Raw genomic sequence first — 9,581 nt, forward strand, 5'->3', positions numbered from 1 at the left:
GGTTGCCATTTCCTTCTCCAATGCATGAAAGTGAAAAGTTAAAGTGAAGTCGCTCAGTCGCGTCCGACTCTTAGCGACCCCATGGACTGCAGCCTACCAGGCTCCTCCGTCCATGGGATTTTCCAGGCAAGAGAACTAGAGTGGGGTGCCATTGCCTTCTCCAAACTATATACAACAAGCCTTTAAGTATCATCTGGTTTGTTTAGGTAATAGTCCATCGCTCCAGAAATTAATTAGGAAAAGCCACTATCATAAATAACACAACTGAGTATTCTAGAGTGAAATGTTTCATGAAACTTGAGTATGAAGTAAGGGAAGATACAAATATAAGGAAACTAATTAGAAAAAGGAGTAACACTGGAAATAACATCTGTTCGTTAAAGGTAGATTTAAACGACTGCCTATATAAAATGGCACTTGAAGATGGAAATCACAAAATAAAATCTGCACGTCCACATAGTGACAGATTGGCTTAAAGTTTTTTGATACTACCCCCACCCAACTTTGTTTCAAAGGAAAAGCAAATTCTATTCATATAAATATGGTTGGGTTAACCACCGAAATCAACCTTTTACTCTTCACTGCTCAACTGAAAAAAAGTTCAATATTTGCAGTGGGAATAAATAGATAATATACACAAACAAAAATAGACATAAGATTTTTCTCATTGGGTTTATAACCTCATAGAAACCAATGTATGTTCAAGTCTGGTTGAAACCACACAAGATACCTCAGATACAGGCAGTGGTCATGTTTCCCATCCTCCTGTGTCCAGTTCAGATCAAATGGTTTTACAAGTAATCCTAAAATAGACCACATTTTATCGTTTAATGTATGAAAACACAAGATTGGTTGACTAAAAAGAATATTATAACCTTACTCTTCAAAGATCTCAGTAAAGCCAGGGATGGAGAAAGCAGAGACTTCATAAAAAATATTCTACACTGACTTTCTGCCTATATTGTAATTCAATTTTATTTTGTTTACTTTCTAACTCTAAATTTAAAAATATGATTATGTTGCTTTGGGTCAGGATTCAGATAAGTTGGAAAAAATAAAAAGTATTAATCATTAATGTGTGAATATCACTTATAAGCCAATATGAAAATATTATATGGACATACACAGTATCCTATTCTTGGGTAGTTCTATTATATTAGCATGAAGTAAATTTTATTGTACTATAGCCCTGTGATATGATTAACCACCTCTCCACTTGGGTGGTTATATATCCATGTGTTTCAAAGACAGAACACTTTAAAGAATAGTTAGAAGGAAGGTTCTAATAAGTTTTGTTATGTTTAGGAGCAAAAACCAAATAGAACAGTAGTGGGCACTTATAATGGCATATAAAAAAGGGAAAAAGGAAGGAAAATGAGGGGGAACAATATAAAAAGAAGAATAAAAAACAAGAAGAAACAATATATGCAAATATGTTTAATTCAAATGAATATAGAAAATTATTGACACTGGTGATCACAGGCAAATGGACTGTGGATAATTATTAGGCCTCATATTATATTGCATATTTATTTATCATGTTTTAAAAGAAATTCTAATAGATACAGGGAAATAAAATCAAAGAGTGATTTGACATTAAAAAATTCATGTTGTGAACAAATTTTCTTAAAGAACACTCATGACAGTATTATATTTGAGAACCATAAATATTAAAAAATATATGTCCATAAACTAAGGATTGGTCAATTCCCTATTAATATAATGAATATTATACATCCAATATAATCACCTTATTGAAATCTTCTTTATGACACAGGCATATGTTAGTATAGGTAAATTTACTGAATTAAAAAGACTACATCTAACTAAAAGAGTTTCTGCATATCAGGGCAAATGAAAATACCAACAAAATGAAAAGAAAAACCTCAAAATAGTAGAAAACACTTGCAAATCATATATCTGATAAAAGTTAATATCCAAAATAGATTTCCCAGGTGGTGCAGTGATTAAGAATCTGCCTGCTGATGCAGGAGACACAAGACACTTCAGTTTGATCCTTGGGTCAGAAAGAATCCCCTGGATGAGGACATGGCAACCCACTCCAGTATTCTTGCCTAGAAAATCTCATGGACAGAGAAACCTGGTGAGCTACAGTCCGAGGTGTCACAGAGAGTCAGATACAACTGAGTGATTGAACAAACACATACACAATATCCAAAATACATAAGGAACTCATACAACTCAATACCAAAAATAAAATCCAATTTTTTTAAATGGTCAGAAAAACCGAACAGACATTTTTCCAAAGACATGCAGATGACCAACATGGAAAGGTACTCAGTATCACTAATAATCAGGGAAATTTAAATCAAAACCACAATAAGATAATATCTCACCACTGTTGGAATGGCTAACATCAAAAAGACAAGAGTAAGAGGTATTAGTGAAGAAAGGAGAAAAGGAAAACCTTTTGCACTGTTGGTGGGAATAAAAATGGATGTGGCACTATGGAAAACAGTATGGAGATTTCTCAAAATATTAAAAATAGAACTGCCATATGATCCAGAAATTCCACTTCTGGATATATAACCAAAGGAAATGAAAACAGGAATATGAACAGATATCTTTACTATTATGTTCATTGTAGCATTGTTTATGAACATTAATGGCCAAGATATGGAAAACAGTACAAGTGATATATATTATAAACATGTAATGAAATATTGTATAACAAATATTTATAACTGTATAAGATCCCTTGGAGAAGAGAGAGGCTACACCTTCAGTAATCTTCAGCTTCCCTGGTGGCTCAGATGGTAAAGAATCTGCCTGTGAAATTGAAGGGGGGGTTAATTCCTAAAAAGAACAGTTGCTTTCGAGAAAAAAAAAGGCATATGGGAAAGAAGAAAAAGCAAATTCATATATTTCACAACACACATCATTAGAGGTACTTTACATATTGATTGCATTCAAAGGACAGTTGTTCTTTAGGTTTAATTTAATGTCATTATTAAGAAAAAATGAGGTATAATTTTCCATTGTTAGTCCAGGAAATAACCTAGAAAACAGTGAAATTCTCCTATATATACACATAATGTTTTGTTTTAAAGACGTCAATAACCAAGGATAGTTTATCTGAAATTATGAAAAGGATTACCAATAAATATGTAAGAGAGTAATGGTACATTTCTTTCTGAATATACAGAACAATGGAGAAGGGAATGGCAACCTACTCCAATATTCTTGCCTGGAGAATCCCAAGGACAGAGGAGCCTAGTGGACTACAGTCCAAGGGGTCATAAGAGTTGGATGTGACTGACTGACTAACACACACACACATACAGTACAATTTTTTATTTTCTAATTTTTTGTTGCTACTATTATTCTAACTTTTTAAAGAAATTGCTGAGGATGTTTTAGAGTTTATTTGAAAACTGTACCACACAATCCTACAATTTTCACCACTTTGCAAAAAAAGACAATGGGGAAATAGCTTCAAAATCCTGTCTTAGATATTCATATAGTTAAGATGGTTATCTATTAACACCCTCAGATGATCAACCAGTGTGTCTTAGATTGTCACCTACCACTTGATTGTACCATGAAAAATGGATTCTGCTTTATAAACTAATCAATTGTCATGCAGATATTGGCAGAGGCCCATAAGATAAACGGAGAAGGCAAATGGCACCCCACTTCAGTACTCTTGCCTGGAAAATCCCATGGACGGAGGAGCCTGGTGGGCTGCAGTCCATGGGGTTGCAAAGAGTCAGACATGACTGACTGACTTCACTTTCGCTTTTCACTTTCATGCATTGGAGAACGAAATGGCAACCTTCCCCAGTGTTCTTGCCTGGAGAATTCCAGAGATGGCAGAGCCTCGCAGGCTGCCATCTATGCGGTCTCACAGAGTCGGACATGACTGAAGCAACTTAGCAGCAGCAGCAGCATAAGATAAAAAAGATTATAGGTCAAATTATAGGTCAGATTATGGGTCAGATTATGGGTCAATTAATAAAAAAACATACCCTTGGAGAAGGAAAGCAAAATTTTATAGTGGTGGTTAAGGAGAAAAAAAAAATATCACAATTTCCAGACTCTCAACCCTGCTGATAAGAAGATAATTTAATTGAAATTGAATGATTACTATAGCCCATGTACAGCAGGGTAATTTTCAAAGTGGGAAAGTAGTTATTGAAAAGAATGATTCAGGTATAGGCGACCTTATTTGCAAAGCAAAAGTAGAGAGACAGATGTAGAGAATAAGTGTATAATTATCAAGGGGGGAAGGGGAGTGAGAGGAATTGGAGATTGGGATTGACATATTTAAACTATTGATACTATGTATAAAATAGATAACTAATGAGAACCAACTGTATAGCACAGAGAACTCTGCTCAGTGCTCTGTGGTGACCTGAATGGGAAAGAAATTCAAACAAGAGGGGATTTGTGTACAAATTCAGAAAACTAAGATCATGGCATCTGGTCCCATCACTTCATGGGAAATAGATGGGGAAACAGTGGAAACAGTGTCAGATTTTACTTTGGGGGGCTCCAAAATCACTGCAGATGGTGATTGCAGCCATGAAATTAAAAGACCCTTACTCCTTGGAAGGAAAGTTATTACCAACCTAGATAGCATATTCAAAAGCAGAAATACTACTTTGCCAACAAAAGTCCATCTAGTCAAGGCTATGGTTTTTCCAGTGGTCCTGTATGGATGTGACATTTGGACTGTGAAGAAAGCTGAACGCTGAAGAATTGATGCTTTGAACTGTGGTGCTGAAGAAGACTCTTGAGAGTCCCTTGGACTGCAAGGAGACCCAACCAGTCCATCCTAAAGCAGATCAGTCCTGGGCGTTCATTGGAAGGACTGATGCTGAAGCTAAACTCCAATACTTTGGCCACCTCATGCAAAGAGTTGACTCATTGGAAAAGACCCTGATGCTGGGAGGGATTAGGAGCAGGAGGAGAAGGGAATGACAGAGGATGAGATGGCTGGATGGCATCACTGACTCGATGGACATAAGTTTAGGTAAACTCTAGGAGTTGTTGATAGGGAGGCCTGCTGTGCTGCAGTTCATGGGGTCACAAAGAGTTGGACACAGCTGAACAACTGAACTGAACTGAATAGCTGATTCATTTTGCTGTATAGTAGAAACTAACACAACATTGTAAAGCAACTGCTTCCCGGGGAAGCAGATACATGACTCTATGCATTTGTCAAAGTCCATAGAACTGTATATCACAGAGTGAATTTTGATGTAGACTAAAATAAACAAAAATTCATCAGGATATCAAGGGATCCCAGAATGAGATGCAAATCACAACAAATGAATCTAACTATAATACAAATACATGAAACAATCTCACTGAAGGTGTTGGGAAAAATAGGAGCTGACTTAAGTGGGTTTGGAAAATGGCATTTTGGTCAGAAATGATAAAGTTAGAAGCGAAAGGAACCTACATAGTGATCTAGTTGGTCAATTTGTTTCTCATGATAGATGGGTTAACACTTCTGAAACGGATTTATGTGTACAGATGGAAGTTGGTAGGAGACAGATTTCACACTTTCTGAAAAGCAAGTTACAGACCAAGCAGAAAAGGTAGGTTAGACTACATACTGTGCCACTAGATTAGAGTCAGCAACATCTGTTTGAACTCATGTTTCACCCAATGTACATACAGATGAAGACATATACAAACAGATGCACATACGTGTGTATACATGGGTTAATACAATGCCTAGCTCTGTCCACTTAAAAAGTTAGAAGCAGTGAAACCCCCAAAGCAGCAAACATACCCAGTACCCAGATCTTGGTTTTTAAATGTTATTCATCAGTAAAAGGAACTAGAGCTCTTTGGAGAAATGACTGATTCTAAAGTTAGCACAGAGAAAATATATAAGCTGAGAGTATCTTACAATGACAGAAAGTAGAAAGTGCTCAAAAATAAAAAGATTAGGGTAGGTCAAAGGCACAGAGGAGCTACCTAAAAGATCTCCCAAGAGGCAAAAGTGGAACAATTTATGCAACAAAAGTAATAAAGTAGTATTGCAGTATAAACCCAAGAATAAAATTCATATCAGTGAGCCCATGCTATTAAAAATAAGTGATTGAATAATTAAATAAATGGGAGAGAAAAGACAAATCTTTACAGAAAATTTTCAGACATTCTTCTGCCCAGGAGGTGTAGTTTAACTCTGACTGAGGGTAGACTGGCTTTGGTGACTTGCTTTCTTCCATAGAACAGAGCTTGGAAAGAAGAAAATGATAACTTCACAGTGGGAAACCCTGACAAACACAAATTAACCAAGTGATAAGGTTAAGATCACCTTATCTTATCACCTTATCCATACCTTGTGGATAAATGTTATACCTGATAAGACCTGATGATTTAGGTTAGTTCACCTTTGTGGTAGTTTTTCTGAAAATCCCACGTTTCCAGTCTAAACAAGAGAAAAACATCAGAAGAGCAAACTTAAGGGGCATTTGACATGAAATCTGGCCGCAAGAAAAGACTGGAAGTGTTACAGAACAAACAGAACATTATGACTGAATGTCGTGTTGTATCCTAAATTGAAATAATGCCATTTGCAGCAACATGGTGCTATTGTTCTATCAGTCAGTCGTGTCTGACCTCATGGACTGCAGCATGTCAGGCCTTCTTGTCCCTGCAGCAACGTGGATGAACTTAAAAATCAGTCGATATACTGAGTAAAGTAAGTCAGACAGAGAAGGAGAATTATCATATAACACTCCTTATATGCTGAAGCTAAAAAGAAATGATACCAATGAACTTATTTACAAAGCAGAAACAGATTCTCAGACTTAGAGAACTATGTTTTCAGGAGGAGGAGAAAAGATGTGGGGAAAGGATAGATAAGGGAGTTTCAGATGGGCATGTACACACTGCTCTATTTAAAGTGGATAACTAACAGGGACCTACCATATAGCACAGGGAACTTATGTGGCATCCTGGATGGGAGCGGAGTTTGGGGGAGAATGGATACATGTATGTTTATGGCTGAGTCCCTTTGCCATCACCTGAAACTATCACAATACTGTTAGCTTACTCCAATACAGAATAAAATTTTTTGAGAAAAATGAAAAAAGCAAAAATAAAAAATTTGAAAAGCACATTAATGGAAGAAGTGATGAAATCCCCCAAAATGTTTCTCTTTTACTAATGTTTAAGTATTTTTTAGCTTTTTAATTTATTTACTTATTTTTTTATTGAACGATAATTACTTTACAGAATTTTGTTGTTTTCTGTCAAACCTCAACATGAATCAGCCATAGGTATACATATATCCCCTCCCTTTTGAACCTCCCTCCCATCTCCCTGAAGAATTATTTACAGGGCATCAATGGAGAAATAAACATAGAGAATAGACTTATGGACATGGGGAGAGGGGAGGAGAGGGTGAGATGTATGGAAAGAGTAACATGGAAACTTACATTACCATATGTAAAATAGATTGCCAATGGGAATTTCTGTAAGGCTCATGAAACTCAAACAGGGGCTCTGACTAATATTTAAATATTTTTGAGCATTATTGTCTTGTTAAATTTTGGCTTGAACTGTGCTTACATGGTAAAAGTATTTCTGAATACTAATAACTGTGACCTGTTAGCTCATATTATTAAAATACCACAACAGAAAGCAAAATAAACTTCCAATGTGCTCTGTGTATAAAGAAAGAAAATACATATTGATTTTTAATTTTTATAATAGGAGAAATAGAGCATACATAATATTTTGAAAAATCTGATATCACCAAGATTATTTTTAAGAAGTATACTTTGTAAATGGCAAATACTAGGTTTCCAATGCTAACATTTTTTAAATATCATCCTCTTTTCCATATTTTGAAATTTAGAGTTCTTTGAGTTTGTTTCTTTTGGTGTTAACTAAAGACTGAGGCTTATATGAAATAACAGACTGTTCAGTGTTCATCAGCTATGGATGTGTTTGTGTTTATCTACATGAGTATGTTCTTGAAATTAAGACAAAAGAAAAGCCAACAAAAAGTTAACAATACCTGTTAGGTTGTATTATCACCTCGTAAAAAAAACTTGATATTTATTTTTAATAAATTTCAAATTCTTTCAGGATTAAATGAGGTAATATCCGCAAAGTGCTTAGCACAGTGCTGTAAAATATTCAGTAATCTAGGTAAATTAATTTTTAAATTTGGAGAAACCAATTTGTAAGGTGAAGCATAATCATAGTAAAGGTTATGAGAACTATGTTAAATGTGGAAGATTAAAGAATTAGTGACATTTAGAAATAATGGGCACATTACATCATGCAGAAAGAAATTTCTGTAGAGAGGTATAATATTATAAAGAAAAATTATCAAGAAGTAGGTGAGAGAATTGAGTTTTTGATTAAGTGGAGAAACTAGTGATCAGGAAGAAGTGGAAATATTCAGTGGACTTGCTAATTTGAGAAGCTAAGGCCTAAGCAAATGTTTTCAGGTTCTAATTACATGGTGTTGAGTGTTGAGCTTACCAGGTTGTTGTTTTAGATGAAGTCTATCGGAGAAGGCAATGGCACCCCACTCCAGCACTCTTGCCTGGAAAATCCCATTGACGGAGGAGGCTGGTGGGCCGCAGTCCATGAGGTCGCTAAGAGTAGGATACGACTGAGCAACTTCACTTTCACTTTTCACTTTCACACATTGGAGAAGGAAATGGCAACCCACTCCAGTGTTCTTGCCTGGAGAATCCCAGGGACAGGGGAGCCTGGTGGGTTGCCATCTATGGGGTCGCACAGAGTCAGACACGACTGAAGTGACTTAGCAGCAGCAGCAGCATTGCAGTTAAGTAGGAAATGGCAACCCACTCCAATATTATTGCCTGGGAAATCCCATGGACAGAGGAGCCTGGCAAGCTACAGTTCATTGGGTTGCAAAGAGTCAGACAGGATGGAGCAACGAACACACACAGAGCAGTTGAAGAGAGCAAGACAAAAATAAGAAGGGACTACTACAAGGCCCAAAAGAACATTTAATCAGAACATAAGTAACATTCCTCTTTTACAGCCTACATAGAGTTACTTTTTTATTACACTCATTCTGTTTGAAAATTTGGTAACAAATTATTTTTATATCAAAATAGGTTTTCCTTTTGTCATCAATTCTCCATACTAGAACTTAATGGAAAACTCTTACAAATGCACCACTCCCAAATGTGTGTTTTTTTTTTTTTTTTATGAATGAAATCCACAATTGAAATACATTTCTTATTGTGCTTTTTATAATTATTGAACGGTGAAAACAGATAAAACTGTCTTTTTCTACTGAGTTAAAACCCATATACATAAACTGCATTACCATTGTTATTCATTACACTATTGGAACTGCTACTTTAGACTACTAAGAGGGTGTATATGTGTGTATGTGTGTGCTCAGTCACATCCAACTCTTTGTAACCCCATAGACTGTGGCCTGCCAGGCTCCTCTGTCCATGGAATTTCACAGGCAAGAATACTGGAGTGGTTGCCATTTCCTTCTCCAGGGCATCTTCCCAATTCAGGGAAGATCAAACCCACATCTCTTGTGTCTTCCTGCATTCACAAGTGGATTCTTTACCACTAAGAGGGTAAGGTTTATC

Source organism: Bison bison, unplaced genomic scaffold (genome assembly GCF_000754665.1).
Source record: "Bison bison bison isolate TAMUID 2011002044 unplaced genomic scaffold, Bison_UMD1.0 scf7180017864390, whole genome shotgun sequence".
In the NCBI taxonomy this organism is placed as follows: domain Eukaryota; kingdom Metazoa; phylum Chordata; class Mammalia; order Artiodactyla; family Bovidae; genus Bison; species Bison bison.